The following is a 12,649-nucleotide window of genomic DNA, read 5'->3' as shown; positions in this document are numbered from 1 at the left end:
GGGGGGGGGGACTAGGTTTGCTGGTCCGATAGAGCCTGGTGGAACCTCTGTGACTGTGGCCCCTAACTGCCCTTCAGGTCTGGAATTGAACCCACATCTGTGGTTTCCAGCCAAACAAAATACAGACATATGAGTTGAACATTTGCCTCAAGTAGATACTCTCCTTGGAGAGAACAATCATGGGAGAAAGTAGGGCTCCTTATGCACAGGGAGACAACTCAAGGGGCAGGAGTCCATGGAGGGTTGGATACTGGGAAGAGGTCACTATGGGGAGGAAGAGGGAGGGGAGCTGTTGCATTAATGCAAACTGTGGTCAATGTCATGAGACAAAGTATATGTGAACTGCTGTATGGAAAGTGAATTTGTTTTGTAAATCTTCACCTAAATCACACACACACACAAAAAAAAAATTATCCAACACTATAACTAATATCATACATACGTAAAATTCTGCTGAAGACAATTTAAAAAATGATTGTAGCAATACATTGATAGGGAACTGACAGAATTTAAAGCTGGTTTCAGAAAAGGAAGAGATATATAATCACTTATGTAGGATGAACTTTGGCTGAAAGTAAAGAAACACAGAATGATGTTTACTTGTGCTTTATTGGTTATGCAAATGCATTCAATCATATGCATCAAAAAGTATTGTGGATAACATTTAGAAGAATGGGGATTCCAGAACACCTATGTGTGTGGAATCTGTACATAGAAAAGGATACATTCATTGGAACAGAATACCAGGAAACTATGTGGTTTCAAATCAAGAAAGTGTGTGTCAGGGTTGTATTATATCACTGTACTTATTCAAATTGTATGCTGAGTGAATGATCTGAGAATCTGAACTTCAGGCAGTACTTGGGTTATGAAAGAAATGCTTTCATAAGCCAAAATTAAGTCAAATTTTCAGCTAAGTCAGAAAAGTTACATACAGCATAAATTACCATCAGTCAGATGTTTTCCATAGTACTATCTGAAGAATAGATTTGTCCCCTTTAACACTAATGACTGAAAACCAGAGGAGTTGTGGGATGACATTAAAAGCATCATCCATTAAGAAAGCAAAAGGTCATTAAAAAGACAGGAAAGGAAGAAAACACCAAAACAGATGTCAGAAGAGACTACACCAAGACAGATGTCAGAAGAGACTCTGGAATTTATCTTGAATGGAGAGTGGCTAAAAGAAATGGAAGAAATGACATGATAAAAGAGCTGAACAGAAGATTTCAAAGAGCAGTTCAAGAAGACAGTCAATTATTAAAATGAAATGTGCAAAGACATGGAGTTAGTAAACCAAAAGGGAAAAACATTCTTGACATTTCTCAAGCTGAAAGAACTGAAGAAAAAATTCAAGCCTCAAGTCACAATATTGAAGGATTCACCTGGCAAAATATTGAATAATGCAAGAAATATCAAAAGAAGATGGAAAGAATACACAGAATCACTGCACAAAAAAGAATTGTTCAAGTATTTAATGCATTTATATAATAAATATTTAATATGTATTTAGTATATATATAATATATCAATGTTCAAGTATTTCACGAGGTGGCATATGATCAAGAACCAATAGTATTGAAGGAAAAAGTCAAAGCTGCACTGAAGGAATTGATGAAAAACAAGGCTCGAGGAATTGACACAATACCCATTCAGATGTTTCACCAAATGGCTGCCATGCTGGAGGCACTTACTTGTCTATGCCAAGTAATTTGGAAGACAGCTTCTTGGCCATGTGACTGGAAAAGATCCATATATGTGCCCATTCCAAAGAAAGGTAATCCAACAAAATATGAAAATTATCAAACAATATCTCTAATATCACATGCAAGAAAATTTTGCTGAAGATAATTCAAAAATGGTTGCAGGAGTATATTGACAAGGGACTTCCAGAAATTCAAGCTGGATTCAGAAGAGGCCATGGAACAAAAGATGTCATAGCTGATGTCAGGTGTGTATCTTAGCTGAAAGCAAAGAATACCTGAAAGATGTTTACCTGTGTTTTATTGACTACACAAAGAAATCCAACTGTGGTGATCACAACAAATTGTGGATTATTTTGTGAATAATGTGAGTTTCAGAACACTGAATTGTGCTAATAAAAAATCTGTACACAGACCTAGAGGCAACTGTTTGGACAGAGCCATGGTATACTGCATAGTACAAATCAAGAAATGTGTGTATTAGAGTTGTATCCTTTCACTATATTCATTCAATCTGTATGTTGAGCAAATAATCCATGAAGTCAGACAATATGGACAAGTACAAAGATTATGGGAAGACTCATTAATATCTTGCGATATGCAAATGACACAATGATAAATGGAGAAATTTTGAAGTTGTCAGGGATTTCATTTTACTTAGATACACTATCAATACCCATGGAAGCAGCAATCCAGAAATCAGATGTTGTATTGCATTGGGAGGGAGCAGGAGAGGCTGGGGACCTCATGAGTGCCAGGATATCCAGGTATGCTAAGCCCCAAGCCTCCTAGTTCCAGGAAAGGGAGAGAGCAGGAGAGGCCAGGGACATCCAGAGTGGCAGGATATCCAGGAAAAAAAGGGCCATGAGGCAAGGCTAGGCCTCAAGCCCCCTAGAGCCAGGAAAAGGAGGCAGCAGCCAGGGACCACAAAGTGGCAGGTTCCAGGTAGGAATTTTGTAAGGGGGGGGGGGAGGCGCAGAGGTTTCCAACAGCTAAGAGAGACAAAATTGTCTGTCAGTTTGTCATCCTGTGGTGCTTGCATGTTGCTGTGAGGCTTGAGGCTGTGTTACTGATGTTTCAGATGCCAGCAGAGTTTCACATGGTACACAGGTTTCAATGTAGCTTACAGACTAAGACAGACTAGGAAGAAGAAGGAAGCTATCCACTTCTCAAAAATTGGCCAAGGAAAACATTACGGATACCAGAGAAACACTGTCTGATATATTGCTGGAAAACTTTATCAATAGCTTGGAAACATTGTCCAACACAGTGCAAGAAGATGAGCCTCTGAGGTCATAATAAACTCAAAATAAGACTGGGAAAGAGCTGCTTCATCAGAGTAGAACCACCCTTAATGACATGGCTAAAGTAAGTCTTTCAGGACTTCCATGTGCTGAAATGGCACAACTCTATCTGAGGGGAAACAGCTGCAAACAACCATTAACAATAGAAACATGGAATGTACGAGAATCTAGGAAAATTGGAAGTTGTCAAAAATGAAATGGAATACATAAAGATTGATATCCTAGGCATTAGTTAGCTGAAATGGACTGGTTTTGGCCATTTGGAATTGGACAACCATATGATCTACTATGCCTGGAATGACAAATTGAAAAGGAATGGCATGGCATTCATCATCACAAAGGATGTTTCAAGATCTGTCCTGAAGTACTATGCTGTTGATGATAGGATAATATCCATACACCTACAAGGAAGACCTGTTAATATTAGTATTAGTCAAATTTATGCACCAAGCACCAAAGCCAAAGATGAGGAGATTGAAGATTTTTATCAACGTTTTCAGTCTGAAATTGACTGAACATGCAATCAAGATGTGTGGCTTATCCCTGGTGATTGGAATGCAAAAGTTGGAAACAAAGAATAATAACTAGTAGTTGGAAAATTTGGCCTTCATGACAGAAATAATGCAGGAGATCGTATGAAAGAATTGTGCAAGACCAATGACTTATTCATTGCAAATACCTTTTTTTCAACAACACAGACAGTGGCTATACACATGAACTTCACCAGATAGAGTACACAGGAATCAGATTGACTACATATGTGGCAATAGACAATGAAGAAGCTAAATGTCTTCAGCCAAAACAAGGTCAGGAGCTGATTGTGGAACAGACTGTCAACTGCTCATGTGCAAGTTCAACTTGAAGTTGAAGACAATTAAAACAAGTCCACGAGAGCCAAAATGTGATCTTGAATATATCTCTCCTGAATTTAGAGACCATCTAAAGAATAGATTTGATTCATTGAACAGCAGTGACCAAAAAACAGAAGAATTGTGGGATGACATCAGGAGCATCATCCATGAAGAAAGGAAGGGATCGTTAAAAAGGCAAGAAAGAAAAAAAAAAATAGCAAAATGGATGTCAGAACAGACTCTGAAACTTGCCCTTAAGTAGAGAGTAGCAAATGGAAGAAATGAAAATATAAAAGACCTGAACAGAAGATTTCAAAATAAGCTCAAGCAGACAAAGCCAATTACTATAATGAAAGGTGCAAAGACCTGGAGTTAGAAAACCAAAAGGGAAAAACATGCTAGGCATTTCTAAAACAGAAAGAACTGAGGAAAAAATTGAAGTCTCAAGGTCCAATATTGAAAGATTCTATGGGCAAAATATTGAATGATACAAAAGCATCAAAAGACGATGAAAAGAATACACAGAGTCACTGTACCAAAAAGAACTGGTTGATCTTCATCCATTTCAGAAAGTGGCACATGTTCAAGAGCTAATGGTATTGAAGGAAGAAGTTGAAGCTGCACTGAAAGAATTGACAATGAACAAGGCTTCAGCAATTGATGGAATATACTTTGAGATGCTTCAACAAACGGATACTTCATTGGAGGCACTCACTCGGTTATGCCAAGCAATTTATAAGACAGCTACTTGGTCAACTAACTGGAAGAGATCCATATTCATATCCATTCCAAAGAAATGTGATCCCACAGAATGTGGAAATTATCAAACAATATCATTAATATCACATGCAAGTAAAATCTTACTGAAGATAATTCAAAAGTGGTTGCAGCAGTATATTGACATAGAACTTCCAGAAATGCAAGCTGGATTCAGAAGAGGACATCAAATGAGGGATATCATTGCTTATGTCAGATGGATCTTGGCTCAAAGCAAAGAATACTAGAAAGATGTCTCCTTGTGTATTATTGACTATGCAAAAGCATTTGATTGTGTGTATCATAATAAATTGTGGATAATATTGGGAAGAATGAGAATACCAGAACACTTAATCGTGTTCATGAGGAAACTGGACATAGACAAGGAGTCTGTTGTTCCAACAGAAAAAGGGAACACTGCATGGTTTAAAATCAAGAAAGGAGTGTGTCAGGGTTGTATCCTTTCACCATGCTTATTCAATCTGTATGCTGAGTAAATAATCTGAGAAGCTGAACTATATGAAGAAGAACATGGCATTAGGATTGGAGGAAGAATAATTAACAACCTGCGATATGCTGACAACACAACTTTGCTGAAAGTGAGAATGACTTGAAGTACTTACTGATGAAAATTGAAGAATACAGTGTGCAGTATGGATGACATCTCAATATAAAGAAGACAAATATCCTCACAATCGGACCTATAAGCAGCATCATGATAAATGGAGAAAAGATTGAAATTGTCAGACTTCACGTTGCTTGGTTCTACAACTGACACCAATGGAAACAGCAGTGAGGACATCAGACAATATACAGCACTGGAAAAATTGGCTGCACAGGACCTCTTTCAAGTGCTGAAGAGCAAAGGTGTCTCCTTAAAGACTAAGGTGCGCCTGACACAAGCCATGGTATTTTCAATCACCTCATATGCATGTGAGAGTTGGACAATGAATAAGGAAGACCAAAGAAGAATTGATGCTTTTGAGCTGTGGTGGTGGCGGAGAATGCTGAAAGTACAGGGGACTGCTAAAAGTACTAGCAGCTCTGTCCTGGGGGAAGTGCAGCCAGAATGTCCCTTGGAGGTGAGAATGATCAGACTTCATCTCACATAATTTGGTCATGTTGTCAGAAGGCACCATTCACCGGAGAAGGATGTCATGCTTGGTAAGGTGGAGGGTTGATGAAAGAGGGGAAGGCCCTCAATGAGATGGATTGACATGGTGGCAGTGGCAATGGACTCAAATATTGCAAGAATCATGGAGCTGGCTCAGGACCGGGCAGCGTTCTGTTCTGCTGTGCATAGGGTATGTATAGTGCATAGGCTATGAGTCGGAGATGGCTGACAACATAACAAACAATTACATTGGGAAAATCTACTGCAAAGTACCTCTTTAGCATGTTAAAGAGTCAAAAAAAAAAAAAAAAGTCATTTTGAAGATTAACCCAAGTCATATTATTTTCAATTGCCTCCTATGCTTGTGAAATCTGGACAATGAATAAGGAAAACTGATTGATCTGCTCCAGGAAGGAGAACTCCATCTGCCTTTTTAAAGTCAGATCACTGATAATAAGCATTATCAAATAATAAGCAAAGAAGAACTGATTCCTTTTAATTGTAGTATTGGTGAAGAATACTGAAAGTACCCTGGGCTGCCAGAAGAACTAACAAATCTGTTCTGGATTAGGGCAGTCAGAATATTCTTTGGAAGTGAGAATGGCCAGCCTTCACCTCACCTACTTTGGTCATGTTGTCAGACAGAACCATTCCCTGGAGAAGGATATCATTCTTGGTAAACTAGAGGGTCAGTGAAAAAGGGAAAGACTTTCAGCAAGACGGATTGACACCATGGCTGCACTGATGGGCTCAAGCCTAGCAATAATTGTAAGGATGACACAGGACTGGGCAGTGTTTCATTCTGTTGTACATGGGGTCGCTATGAGTCAGAGCCAACTCAACTTCAACTAACAATAACAGGAGCAAAGAATTGAGCTTGAAATCATTCCACACATTACCCCCAAATCTATTATTTGATGAATATGCATTGATATAATTTTTTCTCTTTTGAAATGTGTATCTTTTCAGGCATCTTTTTCCAAAATAAGTTAGTCTCATCTACATGAAATATTTGGTCCAGCAAATAACTTCCTTCCTCAATAATTCTTTTCAACATTTCAGGAAAATCACTCACAGCATTTACATCAGCCCCCACTGCTTCATCTTCCACTTTAATATTATATAAATCTTCCCTTACTTTGAAATGACTGAACCAACACCTACTTGCAACAAAATCTTTGTCACAATCACCTTCACTTGCTGCACATGCATATTGACATAATTGAAAAGGCATTGAATCTTTTCTTACACTAAAATAAATCTAATAGACACATTACACTGATTTTGAGTGTCTAACTTAATTTTCAATAGCCTTTCCATTTCAGTAATTAAACTCCTGTGTTGCTTAGTAATAATTATAGCTTTCATTGGGGCAAAGACTTTCACATGCTCCATTATTCTCACTTTATCCTTTAAAATTGTTCTGATTTTTGACTGACTGTAGCCTAACTCTTTTCAAATGACTAATGGTGTCTCATCTCTTTCCAATCACTTTATTATTTCCACTTTATTTTCAATTAAGATCATTTTCCTATTCTTTGATTCATCACCATGCCTTGTTTCAGATTTACACTTTGGAGGCATGGTTAAAAGGCATGGTAAATAAGAGGAAAATTCATGTCAAATACAAAATTGCACAGTCAACACTGTGTTAACAGCAAAGTGATCTGACTTTAAAAAGGCAGATGGAGTTCTCCTTCCTGGAGCTGATCAACCACTAAAGCCATGTAATGTTTCCAAGGGGGTCACAAAGTAGTCCATGAGTTCATTATTGTGAATCATTGTATTTAACTAACATGTTTAGTAAAATAGGCTTTATGAAAGCAAAAGTTGTCCTTAGACTCCCTGGGAACTTACTATTTATGAAGAGGAATGCTGCATCAGGAGGAATACTCTTTAACAACATTTGATATGCAGATGACACAAATTTGCTTGCTGAAAGTGAAGAGGACTTAACAGCATATTGATGAAGATCAAAGACTACAGCCTTCAGTAAGGATTACACCTCAATGTAAAGAAAACACATATCCTCACTGGATCAAGAAGTAACATCATGATAAATGGAGAAAAGATTGAAGTTGTCAAGGATTTAATTTCCCTTGAATCCACAATCATGGATTGATAGAAGAATCAACAAATCTGTCTTGAAACAAATACAGCCAGAGTGCTCCTTAGAGATGAGGATGGCGAGACCTCATCTCAAGTACTTTGAACACATTATAAGGAGGTACCAGTCCTTGTCTGTCTTTTTGTCCTACCATGGTGCTACCATGCTGTTGGTTTGTCCTACCATGGTGATGTGTTGATGTGAGTTTTGAGGCTGAGCCACTGTTGTTTCCAATCCTGAGGGATGCAAATGGTGCACAGGTTATCAACTCAGCTTACAGACAGAGACAGACTAGGAAGAAGGAAGAGACCATGCACTTCTCAAAGAATTGGCCAGGACAAACCTTATGAATAGCAAAGAAATACTGTTTGATAAATTACCGCACAACTTTATGAATAGTCTGGTTAGGTTAGAAGGCTCTCAATATAGGACTGGGAAAGAGCTGCATCATCTGAGGAAAACCCAGCCTTACTCCTATAGATAAGGTAAAACATTCAAGACCTCCATTTGCTGATGTGGCACCACTCAAATTGAAGAGAAACAGCTGCAGACATCCATTAATCATTGGAACATGGAATGTACAAAGTATGAATCTAGGAAAATTGGAAGTTGTCAAAAATGAAATGGGACACACAAAGATTGATATCCTTGGAACTAGTGATCTAAATGGACTGGTTTTCACCACTTTAAATCAGACAACCATGTGATCTACTATGCCAGGAATGACAGTTTGAAGAAGAATGGTGTGGCATTCATCATCACAAAGGATATTTCAAGATCTGTCCTGAGGTACAATGCTGTCACTGAAGGGATAATATCCATACATCTACAAGGAAGACCCATTAATATGATTATCATTCAAGTTTATGCACCAACCACCAAAGTCAAAGATGAGGAAATTAAAGATTTTTATCAACTTCTACAGTCTGAAATTGACTGAACATGCAATCAGGATGTGTTAATTATCACTGGTGACTTGGAATGCAAAAGTTGGAAACAAAGAAGAATCAATGGTAGTTGGAAAATTTGGCCTTGGTGACAGAAATAATGCTGGAACTCACATGGTAGAATTTTGCAAGACCAACGACTGGTTCATTGCAAACACCATTTTTCATCAACACAAACGGTGGCTATATATGTGGACTTCACCAGATGGAACACACAGGAATCAGATTGAGTACATCTGTGGCAAGAGGCAGAAAAGCTCAATATCTTTGGCCAAAACCAGGCCAGGGCTGATTGTGGAACAGACCATCAACTGCTCACATGCAAGTTCAACTTGAATTTAAGACAATTAAAACAAGTCCAAGAGAGCCAAAAAATGATCTTGAATATATCCCTCCTGAATTTAGAGATCATCTAAAGAATAGATTTGATGCATTGAACACCAACAACCAAAAACCAGAAGAATTGTGGGAGGATATCAAGAATATTATCCATGAAGAAAGCAAGAGATCACTAAAAAGACAAGAAAAAAAGAGAAGACCAAAATGGATGACAGAAGACACTCTGAAACTTGCCCTTGAGCAGAGACTAGCTAAAACCAATGGAAGAAATGACAAGATAAAAGAGCTGAACAGAAGATTTTAAAGAGCAGCTTGAGCAGACAAAACCAATTACTATAATGAAATGTGCAAAGACCTGGGGTTTGAAAACCAAAATGGAAGAACACACTCTGCATTTCTCAAGCTGAAAGAATTGAAGAAAAAAATTAAGCCTTCAGTTGCAATATTGAGAGATTCTATGGGCAAAATATTGAATGATGCAGGAAACATCAAGAGAAGATGGCAAAAATACACAGAATCACTGTACCAAAAAGAACTGGTCAATCTTCATCCATTTCAGGAAGTGGCATATGATCTAGAACCAATGGTACTGAAGGAGGAAGTCAAAGCTGCAATAAAAGAATTGGTGAAGAACAAGGCTCCAGGAATTGATGGAATACCAATTGAGATATTTCAACAAATTGGAGGCACTCACTCGTTTATGCCAAGAGATTTGGAAGACAGTTACCTAGTCAACTGACTGGAAGAGATCCATATTTGTACCCATTCCAAAGAAAGGTGATCCCACAGAATGTGGAAATTATACAACAGTATCTTTAATATTACACTCAAGTAAGCTCTTACTGAAGATAATTCAAAAAAGGTTGCAGGAGTATATTGACAGAGAACTTCCAGAAGTGCAAGCTGGATTCAGAAGAGGACATGGAACAAGGGATATCATAGCTGTTGTCAGATAGATCTTGGCTCAAGGCAACGAATACCAGAAAGATCTTTACTTGTGTTTTATTGACTATGCAAAGGCATAGGGGATCACGACAAATTATGGATAACATTGAGAAGAATGGGAATTCCTGAACACTTGATTGTACTTATGAGGAACCTGTACCTTGACCAGGAGGCTGTCATTCGAATGGAACAAGGGGACACTACATGGTTTAAAATCAGGAAGGGAGTGTGTCAGGGTTGTATCCTTTTCCCATACTTATTCAATCTATATGCTGAGCAAATAATCCAAGAAGCTGGACTATATGAAGAATGGGGCATCAGGATTGGAGGAAGAATCATTAACAACCTGAGATATGCAGACGATACAACTTTGCTTGTTGAAAGTGAGGATGACTTGAGGCATTTACTGATGAATGTTGAAGAATACAGTCTGCAGTATGGATTACATCTCAATATAAAGAAAGCAAAATCCTCACAACTGATCCTATAAGCAACATTATGATAAATGGAGAGAAGATAGAGGTTGTCGAAGAATTCACGTTGCTTGGTTCTACAATCAATGCCAATGGAAGCAGAAGTCAGGACATTAGGCGATGTGTAGCATTGGGAAAGCCAACCACAAAGGAACTGTTTCAAGTGCTGAGGAGCAAGGATGTCTCCTTGAGGACTAAGGTGCGCCTGACACAAGCCATGATATTTCCAATCACCACATATGCATGTGAGAGTTGGACAATGAATAAGGAAGACTGAAGAAGAGTTGATGCTTTTGAGTTGTGGTGCTGGTGAAGAATGCTGAAGGTACCATGGACTGCTAAAAGAACTAACAGATCTGTCCTGGAGGAAGTGCACCCAAAATGCTCCTTGGGAGCAAGAATGGCCAGACTTAGTCTCACCTATTTTGGTCATGTTTTAAGAAGGGACCATTCCCTGGAGAAGAATGTCATGCTTGGTAGGGTGGAGGGTCTACGAAAGAGGGGGAGGCCTTCAATGAGATGGATTGATATGGTGGCTGCGATGATGGGCTCAAGCATAGCAGGGATCATGGAGCTGGCGAGGGACTGGGTAGTGTTTTGTTCTGCTGTGCATGGGGTCATTATGAGTCAGAAACTACTTGACAGCACCTAACAACAACAACAACAACAACAACCAGTCCTTGGAACAGGATAGAATGCTTGGTAAAGTTGAAAGTCAGTAAAAAAGAGGATGGATTGACACAGTGGCTGCAACAATGGGCTTGAACATAGCAGTGATTGTGAGCATGACTCAGAAATGGACAATGTTTTGTTATGTTGCTATAAGCTGGAACCGAGTCAATGACATCTAACGACCACAGCATTTTGTAGAAGTCATTTCTGTTATCTCCTGTATTCAAAATTCAGAAATCACATATTCTGAATTCACTTCTCCATGCACAGGAGCTAATTCTTCTCAAATTACATTCTATCTCTGGAATTCTGGTTTTTCACATAAACTGGAAGGCAAGACTAGATGTTGTCGAAGAACTAATCCAGCTCTAATATTTAACGATTCCTTGAAAAGAGTTCCATGTGTGAACTGCAGTCTTACCATTAGTAAAATGGAATGTTTTAGGATCTGAGGGACTTAGGTCTGTTATATATCCATAGAATAAAAAATGTATGTTTTTAACTGGATGGAGTCATTCATTTTACTCAATATTATTTAGAATGTCTTAGGCTGGTTTTCATTAGCTCTTCTTTTTCAGTTGTTTCGACCATTTCCTGTTTCAAATTCACTGTTGTCAACAAGTCAATACTGCCTCTTAGAAACCCTATAGGACAAAGTAGAACTGCCTCATTGGATTTCCAAGGTTGCTCTGCAGGAGGAAGATGAGGCAATCAACTTCCATAAAGATTTACAGCCTTGGAAACACAATGAGGTTGCTATGAGTTGGAATCAACTCAATGGCAGTAGATAATCTTTATAGTCACATCTTTCTCTCATAGAGTGGCTGGTGGATTCAAACCACTGACATTTGGTTAGAAGTCAAGACCTTAACCATTTTGCCACAAGTGCTTCTTGTTTTAATCTCAAGAATATAGTAATTCAATTTTAAAGATGTATTTTTTCTGTGTCTTTTATTAAGTGATAAAAATAATTTATTTGTTAAGGTTCCAGTAAATATCACACAGAAGTTTTGTTGTTGTTGCTTTGTTTTTCTTTTATTAATTCACTCAATTGTTTGATACATATTGCTGTCGAGTCAATTTCAACACATAGCAACCCTTCCTTGGGTTTCCGAGGCAGTATCACTATGGAAGTAGATTGCCTAAACTTCCTTCTGAGGAGTGGCTGGTGGGTTTGGACTGCCAACCTTTTGGTTTGCAGTCAAATGCTTTAAGCCCTATGCTACCAGAGCTCCCATTGAACACTTAGTTCCAAGGAATGGGTGGGAAGACTGTATAAACACACACACACGCACACACATATATATATATATATATTTTTGCTGTTGTTGTCGTTGTTGTTATGTGTTGTTGAGTCGGGCCCAACTCATAGCAACCCCTCCTTGCAGTGTCACTACAGAAGTAGATTGGCTCATCTTCCTTCCAAGGAGTGGCTGGT

Source organism: Orycteropus afer, unplaced genomic scaffold (genome assembly GCF_000298275.1).
Source record: "Orycteropus afer afer isolate SDZICR_OR568_19922 unplaced genomic scaffold, OryAfe1.0 scaffold00411, whole genome shotgun sequence".
Classification (NCBI taxonomy): Eukaryota; Metazoa; Chordata; class Mammalia; order Tubulidentata; family Orycteropodidae; genus Orycteropus; species Orycteropus afer.
Note: the sequence above shows the minus strand (reverse complement) of the source record.